Genomic DNA, 13,697 nt, shown 5'->3' with positions numbered 1-13,697 from the left:
GACTCATCCAAGATCTCGGACATCATCTTCTTCGGAACTACCAGTTGCCAATACTTGCTGAGGCCATTGGGCGTCTCCCACTGATGCTCCAGTAGGCCATTGTTCAGACAAAGAAGATCCCTCTGACTCCAGTAACTCTTGGTCGCAGGGCTTAACCTGGAAACTTCTTCCCAAGATGGTAGCACTGTACTGTGCTGCAGCCACTCTTGCACCAGTTGTAAATCTGCATCCTCCATCTGCATCCTCTCCAGGTCTTCTCCGTCCGACGCTGGCCCTTTCACTACATTACAGCTGCATTTCTTCCTATGATTCCTGAAATACAACAAAGTGTCCCTTGGAATGCCCAACCACCTCCACCAGGGATTCAGCATAGTCTATATATCTCTCTATTGCCAGATGCCTCAATCCCGTTCGGGGTGCCCACAAACAAATCGCCTCCATGTCGCCGTCCCCCACCATTTCACTGCCCCACTCCCAACTCACACACCCCTCTCTCATATACCTCTCCACCCCATCCCTCCATCTCATCCTCGGCCTCCCCCTCCATCTTCCCCCCTCCACCTCACTCACATACACTCTCTTCGTTAGTCTTTCACCCTCCATCCTCTCCACATTCAGCATAGTGCCCCTGTAAACTCCCAGACACCCCCACAAGGACCCCACGGAGAAGCAGCAGTAGCACACCGAGACTTGGCACAACAACAGCACAAGTCAGCCTGGGCCGTACGCCCCTATGACTCAGAGCCCTCCAGCCACCGCCATAGCAGGAATCCTGCTCTACCTTCCAGGCGAGTTTCCACCAATCCATCTCGGGGTGGAGCTGTCTTTCCAGCTCCTACCAGCGCCCCAAGGAGTTAGCCTGTAGCCACTCCCGCCTTCTTCAGGAGTCGGCCAGTAGCCTCTCCGAAGGTGTCTTCCCTCTTGGGATGGCTGGTAGCTGCCCGCCCCTCATTAAGGAATCGGCCAGTAGCCGACCTGAGGGTAACAAGGAGACAGACTGTAGTTGCTCCCGCCTTTGTCAGAAGGTGTCACGGCCTGTAGTTGCTCCACACCCCCTCCTGAAGGAGTCTGCCTGTATCTGCTCCCACCTTCGTCAGACGGCCAGTAGCCGGTCTGAAAGCGTTGCCCCTGAGTTGGCCTATAGCCGCTCCACAACCCTCCTGCAGGAGTTGGCCTGTAGCCGCTCCCTCTTCGTCAGACGGCTGGTAGCCATTCCGAAGGTGTTGCCCCCGAGTCAGCCTGTAGCCGCTCCTCGTTCCTGCCGAAGAAGTTGGCCTGCAGCCGCTTCCGCCCTCGTCGATGGCCGGTAGCCGCTCCGAAGGTGTTGTCCTCGAGTCGGCCTGTAGCTGCTCCACACCCCTCCTGCAGGAGCCGGCCTGTAGTTGCTCCCACCTTCTTCAGACGGCCAGTAGCCACTCTGAAGGTGCCCCTGGGTTCGCTGGTAGTTATTCACCCTCTCAGGCCACGGCCAGTAGCTCGGCCTCGGCGCCTTGTGGTCGCGCCCTTGGGAAGCCACAGCCAGTAGCCGGGCCTTGGCGCCTTGTGGTTGTGCCCTTGGGAAGCCACAGCCAGAAGCCGGGCCCCATGGCCAGAAACAGCAGAGAGCAGCCCCGCCTCCCCAGCATGAGACGAGTTTCCTGACCCCTGATGCAGAGGACGTAGAGGAGTACTGGAGAGGCCCTATAACCTCCCCCGGTCTCTGCTCCCTATGACTGGCCCTGGAGAAGACCCACCTGACGGACCCTGACACAGACCGGTGCCGCAGCCACTCCCTGATGGCGCTGCCTAGCTCGGGGGGCAGAAAGCCCTCGGGAACCCCAGGCCCTCCCCAGAATACCCAGGCGGGACTCTACACCCCGACGGCAGAGGACCTCTACCTCCAGCAGGAACCTGAACAAGAGGTTCAGGCAATAGTTCGGCCCCAGTCCTGAGGGCCACACTCCTGTCCCCAGCCCGGAAAGTAGGGGCCCCTTCGCCACCTGAAGCCCTGGAAGAGAGAAGACGCCCCTGCAACTGATACCGTGTCCTCTCGACACGGCCTCCCCTGGTGGTGCCCCTGCCCCCGGCAGAGCTGTAGCCGGCGTGTCTCCCCACCGCACCTGCCGCCCAGTGACCCATGAGACAGTGACTGCGCCCCTAGTGCAGTATAACAGTGGTGAGGCGATAAAATGCATTTGTAGTAACAGACCAAGTGTTTAAGTGAAATTGGAATAATAATGGTCTAATATACGACAGGGCAGAACAGTGAATAACCCATGCAGAATCAGAGTGACAGTGAATAAGACCTATGTGCAATACCCTTCATTTTACAGTAAGAGAAAACACCCAAGCCGTGGAGTTTGTACTAATAATTAACCAAAAGTCCCCTGCCCTCAGAAAATAGTAAAGTGAACATGTTATCAACAAACTCCGCCTCATACTACCATAATCACAATTAGACCCCAGTGCCTGACACCCTCCCCTAGTGAGCCTCATCTCTAACTCCTCCATGCGCTGAGAGACCTAGGACTGTGCTAATTCTGCATACTCCGCCTCGAGTGTTATTTTAAGTGCTTTCTCCCCTAGTATCCTGTGAGATACTGAATATCTAGATATAAGTGTTTGTGATTAACCATTTATTGTGTTGTAATATCTGCTGTTGTCCCTTGTCTGACTAATACACGTGTAAAGGTTATTCCCGGGAGTTTTTCTGTCCTGCCTCTCTCTTATTTATTCTAAACCCCGATAACCCCGCTACACGTCAGGTGTTTTAGGAACGAGAAGTCAAGCCTTAAACACCTAGCATTACACTGGTGGACAGCGGTGGTTCTTGACCCGGGCGTACAAGAGAGGTAGTGAGGAAATACCGGCAAAATGGCAACTAAACCACACATGCAATTGCCCAAGTTTGACCCCGACCACTATGATGTACACACATATCTGGCGATCATCAAACCTTTACTAGATACTGGTTTTGATAATGATGTACAAAAAAATCGCAGTCACTCTCCCACTACTGGGCAAAGCGGAGGCGAACATAGCACCGAAAGTCATTCTGGAGCTCACCTTGCAGAACTTCACAAAATTTGTGATTCAGGCCATCACCCCATCACTAGGGAAAGTGGTGGCGCTGTCGCAACTGGATAGTCCTACGTTTGACAGGAATCTAGACGATACCCTAATTCAGGCAAGACGCCTGGTCACTGCTGCCTACCTGGAGGCAGATGAAGAAACCCGGGAACAGCATACTTTCAACATTCTCCTGAGAGTGCTCCCCAGTGTCGTAAAAGAACACTTCATTATCCATGACCCGACTGGAGACAAGGATAGAGACATCCAGCTAATACGACGTCTCCTGACCGCCTGCCTGACACCCCAGCAGATCAATGTAGCGAAAAAGTTTCCCACACAGACCCCAGCTCCCCCAGTTAAGCCACGTCCACCCATGCCTCACACCAGCCTCACCCCAGCGCCGAGCCCGCTTAGAGCTCACCCCATGCGCCGGTGCCCCGCCCACAAGGAAAACCCTAACCTGATTTTGGTGAATCCCTGGGAGTTTACAGCCTGCAGCTCCTGGTGTCCCCTGCATGACATTCAGGACCAGTTAAAAGCTGCACACCGCAAACCCACTACCCCAGGTTCACGCAGTGTCCTCTCTAGAGGACGAGGCTGCAGAGGACAAACTGGCACCTGTAGAGGAGACCGATCCTGGGGAACAGGAGCAGGAGCAGGAAGAAGGAGGCCCCAGACAGCTGGATTTTTAGGCCCGCCCCTGCACCATCCCATGGTGCCGGGGACCATTTCCCCCAAGTACCGCCCCCCAGTGTACCACAAGATGAAACTGAATGGCGTGAAAGCCAGACTCCTAGTCGATACGGGAGTAGCCAGATCCTGCCTTTACCGCCACTGCTTCTCCCGCCACAGATCGACCTTTGGCCCACTCCACCCCACAGCCACGCACCTTGTGGACATGGGGAATGGCCCCCTGCCCATCCATGGGGAGACACGGGCCCTAAGGGTCGACACCCACCAGCTGGTGTCAACCCAGCATCAGTTTATAATTTTTGACTCTTCCTGCCGGAACTACGATGGGTACTTGGGACTGGACTTGCTACAGAAGTTAGGGGCCACCATAGATTGCCGCTACCGACAGCTCCAGTTCCGTGCCCCACCCAATCCCACCCGGGCCGTTTGCACCTGTACACCACGGCCCCGGCCAGAAGACTAACCCCCTCCCTCCCTCCCCTCCCGTGCCCCCTCCCACTACCCCCTCCCTCTTTTCCCGCCTCCATTTCTGCTGCTGTTACCATTCCCCCTCATCATGAGGCCTGGGTGCCCCTCAACCGGCCCTCCAGCCCCTCTGTCTTATTCTCCCCCCTCCTGCTGCTGGGAGCCCTCTCGCCCTGCCTTTTGTCTCCAACTTTCCTCCCCCTACATCGCACGGCAGTCCGCATTGCGAACCTTGCCCCTTCCCCCCTCACCCTCCTGAAAGGGCTCATAATCGGAGAGATGGAAGAAGCCGAGCCCTGTGCCCCGTCCCCCTCTCACTCCCCCGCCCCCCTACCACCCATTCCTGACCATCTCTCTGCCCACCAGACACCCTATGCCACCTTCTCCTGGATTTCCAGTATTTGTTCGCAGCAGGACCAGCAGACATAGGTTATACCATGTACCTGTCACATGAGATTCATACGACAGGCCCACCAATTCGACAACCCTCCCGATGGAAGAACCCTAGACAGCGGGAAGAAGAGGACCGCCAAGTACATGAAATGATTGAATCAAGCGTCATTTCCCCCTCCACCAGCCCCTGGTCCTCCCCTGTCGACCTAGTGAAAAAGAAGGATGGCACAATGCATTTCTGCATCGACTACCGCCGCCTTAACGACGTAACCATCAAAGACGCCACTCCACTCCCTCGAATCAATGATTCCTTGGATTCCCTGTATGGAGCGACCTGGTTCTCCACCATGGACCTCCACTCTGGATATTGGCAAGTTCCCGTGCGACAAGAAGACAGAGGCAAAACGGCCTTCTCGACAAGTAATGGCAAGTATTACGAGTTTAATATCATGCCTTTCGGTCTCTGTGACTCCCCCACCACCTCCTCCAGGCTGAAGGAATCTGTCCTCAGCGGCCTCATGTGGGAAATATGCCTGGCGTACTTAGATGATGTCATCATCTTCAGCCGAACCTGGGCCGACCACCTGCAGCACCTCCGCCGAGTTTTTACCAGAATTTGTCAGGCAGGCCTCAAACTCCAGCCCTCTAAGTGCGTCCTGGCCGCTCGGACCGTCTCATTCCTGGGACATGTTATCTCCCAGGCATGAATCTCCCCTGACCCCGACAAGCTCCACGCCATTGTGGACATACCCCCACCACAGGATGTCCATAGCATCTGAGCCTTCCCAGGCTTGACATCCTACTTCTGCCGTTTCGTAAAAGGGTTTGCCCACATCGCCAAACCTTTCCATGACCTAACCCGAAAAGGGGAACCGTTCCTCTGGACAGACGAGAGATGAGCTGCTTTCCAGCAATTAAAAGACAAACTAATCTCCGCCCCCATCGTGGCTTTTCCTGATTATGCCCTCCCCTTCCGCCTCTATGCCGATGTCTCCCTCCCCGCCATAGGCGCTGTGTTGGCGTAAGTCCAGGAGGGCTGCGAGCACATCATTGCCTGCGCCAGCCATACCCTGAATCAGGCAGAGAAAAATTATGCCATCACTAAACGAGAATGTCTAGGCATAGTATGGGCTCTCCAACACTTCAGGGCATATCTCTCCGGGACCCAGGTTACCATCATCACAGACCAACAGTCCCTCCAGTGGTTAAGACAATCAGACTCCCACAACACCCAACTCATCAGATGGTGCGAGACCCTAGTAGAGTTTAATTATGAAATCTCCTACAGACCAGGCAAAGCTCCATACCAATGCGGACGCCTTCTCCCGGCTCCCCATCCACGCCGTTCAGCCAGAAACGGACCTCCTGCAGCAGTGGCACCGCAAGGAGCAACCCCCACGGATTCCTTCCCACTTGTTCAAGAAATTATACCAGCAGGGCGATCACCTCCTAACCCCCTCCAGTCATATCCTCCTGGCCCCTGACACCACTCTCGACACCTTCACACCCATAACGGCATACATCTGGGTATCAAAAAATTGCTACAAGTGTTCAACACATACTGGGCACCAAACCCCTCCACCCTCGCCGAGGAAATTATTCAAAGTTGCCACGCCTGTGCGCTCGGAAAGGACATCACACGGACCGCAGGACCATTGGGCCACATCAACGCCCACAAACCCTGGCAGCTCCTAGTGATCGACGTGGTAGGGCCTCTACCCCCAAAATCGGGTTACAAGTACTCACATTCGTGGACACTTATTCAAAGTTCATCGTGGCCTGCCCAGCCAAAGAACATCACGCTGTCGCAGTAGCAGATGCCCTCCTTCGACACGTCTTCCCCTACTTTGGCATTCCCCAGGCCATCCACTCGGACAATGCACCTGAGTTCACCGGAAAAGTCTGGGAGGAACTTGCCAAAATTTTCGGTCATAACATCTCCCACTCCTCCTACTGGCCACAGGGAAATGGAGTGTGCGAGCGCAGCCATCGTACCCTTGTAAATCAACTCCGCACATGCATAGAAGCCACTAAAGACGACGACTGGCCTGCCCACATAAAAATTGTCCAATAAGGCATCAACTCCGCCCCAGAGAAGACGGAGTTTTGCCATATGAGTGGATTTCAGTGAGACACCCCTCCTGCTGCCCCTTTGGCAACACTTGCAACCACCCACCTCCGCTCCTGCAACAGACCCGCTACACCACCTTAAAAGCCGTTTGATACACCTTCAAAATAACTTGGACCTCAGCCCCGACACAGCATCCAACCCCTACCGACCCGGCGACACCGTCGTCGTTGCTCAACTCCCCACCCCTCACAAGCTTGCACCTCGCTTCATGGGGCCCATCACTATCACCCATGTCCCCAACCCCTATCAAGTTACCGTTGATTACCACGGCACCCCTTGCACTCTCTGAAACCGCCACGTATGTCCCTTCCGCGCTCCTGCCCCCGCTGCCCCAGCCCCACACCCCGTCCCTCCTCCTGCCCTGGCACCGCCCCCCCCTCCCACCTACGAGTACTACATCTCCTCCCCCTCCCCCTCCACCACTCCTACCACCTCCGCCTTCCCGGCTGCTACCCCACCCCACACCTCACCTGACAGGTCACCTGCACCACCAACCTCCCACTGCCCTCCCTCACAACCTTCTCCCACCACCCCCTCCCCTACGCCCAGCTCCAGTCCCGCCCATGCCAACACACCATCACCTCCACCATCCTCGCCCACTGCCACCTCCTCCCACCCACCACATCTACACACACCCACTCCCACCTCCTCACACCCTGCCACACCAACCCCACACCCAACAGCATGCACCTCCCGCCCCCGCCCACCAACTTCCCCACCCATGCCGACCCTCAAAACTACAACCGACCGCTCTGGCCGTCTCTCACACCCACCTGCTCGATACACTCACCCTCCCACCCCACCTGCTTCCCCTCAACTTCACACTGTCACGCTAACCAAGCTCAAATCGCAGCCACCTGTACTCCCCAGAGACCCTAGGCCACATTACCCTGGCACAAAACCCAACTCCTACCCTCAGTGTCCAGCATTCAACATCATACCACACCACCTGCAACAACCATGACAATGAGAATCGGATGGGCTGTATGGGCGCCTACCCTCAGTCGAAACCACAGTGTCCGAGGACCACACTGCCTCCTCTGCTCCTCCACCCTCTTCCTCACCTGTGATGCGGAGTAGGATGAAAACCCCGCCTCCACTACCTGGCGAGCCCTCCTCAAAAATCTCCAGCCCGCTTACACCACCCATGACACTCACATCTATCACCTCCAGTCACGGGGACGTGACTTTTTCCAAGCAGACGGTGGTGAAATACAACATAGTGTCCCTTGGAACGCCGAACCACCTCCACCAGGGATTCAGCATAGTGCCCCCGTAAACTCCCAGACACCCCCAGAAGGACTCCATGGAGGAGCAGCAGCGGCACACCGAGACTCTGCGCGACAACGGCACAGGTCAGCCCGGGCCGTACGCCCCTATGACTCAGAGCCCTCCCACCGTCGCCATAGCAGGAATCCTGCACTACCTTCCGGGCGAGTTTCCACCAATCCATCTCGGAGTGGAGCTGTCCTTCCAGCTTCTACCAGCGCACCTAAGGAGTTGGCCTGTAGCCACTCCCGCCTTCTTCAGTAGTCGGCCAGTAGCCTCTCCAAAGGTGTCTTCCGTCTTGGGACGGCTGGTAACCACCCGCCCCTCTCTAAGGAATTGGCCAGTAGCCGACCTGAGGGTAACAAGGAGACGGCCTGTAGTTGCTCCTGCCTTCGTCAGGTGTCCTGCCGGAGACGGCCTGTAGTTGCTCCTGCCTTCGTCAGGTGTCCTGCCGGAGACGGCCTGTAGTCGTTCCACACTCCCTCCTGAAGGAGTCTGCCTTGTAGCCACTCCCACCTTCATCAGATGGCCGGTAGCCGCTTCGAAGGCATTGCCCCTGAGTTGGCCTGTAGCCGCTCCTCATTCCTGCTGCAGGAATTGGCCTGCAGCCGCTCCCGCCCTCGTCAGACAGCCGGTAGCCGCTCTGGAGGTGCCCCTGGGTTCGCTGGAAGTCATTCACCCTCTCAGGCCATGGCCAGTAGCCAGGTCTCGGCGCCTTGTGGTTGCGCCGTTGGGAAGCCACAGCCAGTAGCCGGGCCTCGGCGCCTTGTGGTCGTGCCCTTGGGAAGCCACAGCCAGTAGCCGGGCCCCACGGCTGGAAGCAGCAGAGAGCAGCCCCGCCGCCCCAGCATGAGACAAATTTCCTGACCCCTGATGCGGAGGACGTAGAGGAGTACTGGAGAGGCCCTATAGCCTCCCCCGGTCTCTGCTCCCTACGACTGGCCCTGGAGAATACCCACCTGACGGACCCTGATGCAGACCAGTGCCGTAACCCCTCCCTGACGCCGCCTAGCTCCGGGGGCCACAGCCCTCGGGAACCCCAGGCCCTCCCCAGAATGCCTGGGTGGGACCTCTCTATGCCCCGACAGCGGAGGACCGCTACCTCTCGCAGGAACCTGAACGAGAGGTTCAGGCAGTTGTTCAGCCCCAGTCCTGAGGGCCACACTCCTGTCCCTAGCCCGGAAAGTATGGGCCCCATCGCCACCTGTAGTCCCGGACGAGAGAAGACGCCCCTGCACATGATCCCGTGTCCTCTCGACATGGCCTCCCCTGGCGGTGCCCCTGCCCCAGCAGAGCTGTAGCCGGCGTGTCTCCCCGCCACCCAGTGACCCATGAGACAGTGACTGTGCCCCTAGTGTAGTATAACAGTGGTGAGGCGATAAAGTGCATTTGTAGTACCATACCAAGTGTTAAAGTGAAATTGGAAAAATAGTCTAATATACGACAGGGCAGAACAGTGAATAACCCATGCAGAATCAGAGTGATAGTGAATAAGACCCATGTGCAATACCCTTCATATTACAGTAAAAGAAACACCCAAGCCGTGGAGTTTGTATTAATAATTAACCAAAAGTCCTTTGCCCTCAGAAAATAGTAAAGTGAACACGCTATCAACAAACTCCGCCTCATACTACCATAATCACAATTAGACCCCAGTGCCTTACACCCTCCCCTAGTGAGCCTCATCTCTAACTCTTCCACGCGCTGAGAGACCTAGGACTGTACTAATTCTGCATACTCCGCCTTGAGTGTTATTTTAAGTGCTTTCTCCCCTAGTATCCTGTGAGATACTGAATATCTAGATATAAGTGTTTGTGATTAACCAAATATTGTGTTGTAATATCTGCTGTTGTCCCTTTTCTGACTGAGTAATACACGTGTAAACGTTATTGCCTGGAGTTTTTGTGTCCTGCCTCTTTCTTATTTGTTCTAAGCCCCGGTCTCGAAAGAGGACCCCGCTACACGTCAGGTGTTTTAGGAACGAGAAGTCGAGCCTTAAACACCCAGCATTACAATTCCCATTCCTACTACACTCATTGCTGTCTGTTCCTCTGTCTTCTCGCACACTATTCATCAAGGTTCTCCTGCATTTCTTCAATGGTGGTTCTTCTGCAGCCCTATTCTTAACATCCCAACCATTCTGATCCGCAAGTAGCTCAAACTGTGCACGGTAAGCTTCCCAAGATACTCTGCCATCAAATTCTTGAGGTTTCTTGTTAACTGGATCCCCATTATAGCCATGCACTTCACTGGTTTGGGGCCTAAAAACTGGGGCATCATAATTAAGTCCAGGACTTACATCTCCTACATTCCGATTATTCAGCCCTGTAATGCTACTTTTATGTGCCTGGGATCCTTCAAGATTCACCATACACTGTCCACTCCTTTCATATGCACCCTGTACACTAACCTGAGGCTCAGCAGTGCAATATTTCCCTACAGCCTCAATTTTCTTACCATTTATTTTCTCATGATCAACTACATACTTCAACTGGCTATCTACATGCTGTCTGCACTCTGTCACAATTCCCTCATTAATCTTCAGCTGGTTGTCCACATGCTGTTTGCACTCCGTCACTATTTCCTCACTATAGTCAAACCAGAATACGAAGAGCTCTGAGGTGTGGCAGGTAAGAAAAGCGCATATGCCAAACATTTAAACCTTCAACTTTACATTGTCGAATGTTATTAACAATTTTATATTACCTTGAAATAATCCATATATAATACATAAAAAAAAAACTTCATAGCAACAATTTATTTTCTTTATAAGAATATAAACAACGACTCTATACATGTGACACCGTTGTTTAGACCACGCTGCCACGTTTCCGATGACCCGCGTGTTTGGGTCAGTCACAGCCACTCACCTACCACCCACCATGGACTGTTTAGAGCTTGTATTTTTATACTATGATAGCCGATAATAGCCTTAATGGAACCAAAAAGACTAAACGTAACAAAAGTACGGTAGCATTTTTTTGTTGGAGTTATCCCATTTAAAATATTATAGTAAACGTTGGATACCGGGTGGTATTGTATTGGTAGATATGGCTGCGCTGTACTTAATCCCCCGCTCCACCCCAGAGCTCTTCATATTCTGGTTTGACTATAGTCACGGTGCGCTACTCTGAGGTTGTCATTATCGTACCATGGCAACCCACCATTCAAAAGTGCATCCGATTTCGTATCACACTATACACGAACCACATTATTATGAATTAATATATTATACACTAATATACCCGCCGCTGCCGGACCACCCACCCCGCCACCCCCCAACCCACCACCAAGCCACTACCACACTGCCACCCTAAGAGGACACCATGGCGGGGCTATTGACCCAGAACAAGAGGGTCACCGGGACACCCCTGTCCTGAGTCCCTCTTCCCCACAACTGTCCCAACACCAAGTAAGCGGGAAGAGGCAACGACCCTGTGAGCGGGGCAACCTTCACCAGGTTCGGGTTGGGACTGATCCAGAGTCAGTCCCAGGCAACACAGCGGTACAGTCACCGTATGTACCGGGAAAGGAGCGGTCACTGTTCGCCCTTCAGTTGTTTTCCCCCTGTGACACTGCCATCACGGCCACCGTACAAGAGGGGGAGGGAGCGGCCAACGTACCCCCTTCAGTCACAGCCACCTCTGGGGACGGCCTCGGGGCGTTAGTTATTGAATGCGCCCTGACTGGCAGAGAGAGGAGTAGTGGAACCGCGATCACGGCCACCGTACGCCCCTCATCCACTATTTCCTCCTACTACGGGAGTAACACCGCATTCACGGCCACTGTACGTGACGGGGAAGGAGCGGCCACTGTACGCCCTTCAGTTACTTCCCGAAAGGCAAGCAGGCCCACGGCTACGGTGGCCACTGTATGTACCAGGGTAAGTAGACCCTTGGCTACGGCCTCTGTACGTACCGGAGAGGGAGCTGCCTCTGTGCACCCCTCTCCTGCCTTTTCCTCCTACAGGAGTAACACCGCATTCATGGCCACCGTACGTGACAGGGAAGGAGCGGCCACCGTACGCCCTTCAGTTACTTCTCGGCAGGCAGGCAGGCCCACGGCTATGGCCACTGTGCTTGCCAGGGTAAATAGACCCTCGGCTATGGCCTCAGCACGCACCAGAGAGGGCGCTGCCCCCGTGCACCCCCCTCCTGCCTTTTCCTCCTTCGGGAGCAGCACCGCCAGCACTGTCTCGGTATGTGCGGGGGAAGGAGTGGCCACCATACGCCCTTCAGCTGCGAGCCCTAGGAGTCACGGAACCGCATTCACAGCCACCGTACGTGACGGGGAGGGAGCGGCCTCCGTACGCCCCTCATTCTTGATTCCAAAGGCCCTCCTGAAGCAGGAAGTCCCTTACATGGCCGACCCCTTTCCTCTCAGCTGCATGGGATGCCCTTTGTCTCCCTACAGGAGCGGTTCCCCGGAGGTGCTGTCGGAGTGGTGGCATGGCCCAGTCCAAGCCCTACCACCTACACCCGGGAGGTCCCTGTCCCTGACAGACACCCAACGGAGGCGGCGCCGCAGTTCACCCCTGACGGCGCTCTCTCCTGTAGGTGGCCACAGCCCCCGGACTCCCAGGCCTGGCCACCAGCCCCCAGGCCCAGACAACCCAGGCTCTCTCTCTCCTCGGAGCCAGAGGCGCTAGGCCCGCCTCCTGCAGCTGTTTGGCCCTAGTCCCGAGGGCCACCTCTCAGGTCAAGGTCCCCAGACCAGAGGGCCTCCCTGCACCCCACCGATGAGGCTCCAGTGTGAGGGCCTCCTCTCAGGTCGAGGCCCCCAGCCAGGAGGGCCTCCCTGCACCCCGATGACGACTACGACCCGGGCAGTGACGCCCCTGCAGGCAGTGCGTTGCCCCCCGCAGGAGGGCTCCCTATAGGGCCCCTCTCTCACGCCCGGACACTCAGCAGGTGATGCCCAGGAAAATACGGGTGTACAGTGACCGTAATAACTCTAGTGCCGTGAACAGTCAAGATAGAAGTGCACAGTGATAAGTGACAGAGTGAAGGCCCAAATAATATGTAAGTGACTAAAGTTACCAATAGTGTATGGAGACTCGATTCTTGGCAGAGTAGAAAAGATCGATAACTATATACAGGAGAACTTATAGAAATCGTGGGCTACGATCAGTGGTGTGCAGGAATCATCAAAGACCTGTGAACTAGTGTTACTGTGACTAAGTGACTTTCTCGAGTGTCGCGACCCGCACCCTACCCACTTATGGTAATATTCATTCCCCTAACTCTTGGTCACGTCCTCTCCTGGTGTATCGGACTTGATATATAAAACGCCCACTCTGCTTGGAAAAAGTATACGGGTATTGTAATATTAAAACCCAATATTCATGTATAAGTGAAGAGTGACATATTTTGAGTGTAACTATAATCATTTGTATCGAAGGCTAACTCTGTGTTCCTGTCTCCAAGCATATCCAATATCTCTCTGTTTATATTGTAACGGTGTAGGAATTAAGACAGTAGATGTGTTAAGGTGTACTGCCTGGTTTTTATGTCCTGTTCCTTTGTGGGTGCTTTACTTCCGGTCCGGAAAGAGGACCCGGCTCAGTTGCTGGTGTTTTTAGGACGAGAGGTCGAACTAAAAACACCCAGCATAACATACACGAATATTATTATGCATGAACATATTATACAAGAATCACATGCATCTCATATTATACACAAAATCAGATGCACTT

This window comes from Coenobita brevimanus, chromosome 101 (assembly GCF_032717465.1).
Source record: "Coenobita brevimanus isolate Jiangsu-jjx chromosome 101, ASM3271746v2, whole genome shotgun sequence".
In the NCBI taxonomy this organism is placed as follows: domain Eukaryota; kingdom Metazoa; phylum Arthropoda; class Malacostraca; order Decapoda; family Coenobitidae; genus Coenobita; species Coenobita brevimanus.
Note: the sequence above shows the minus strand (reverse complement) of the source record.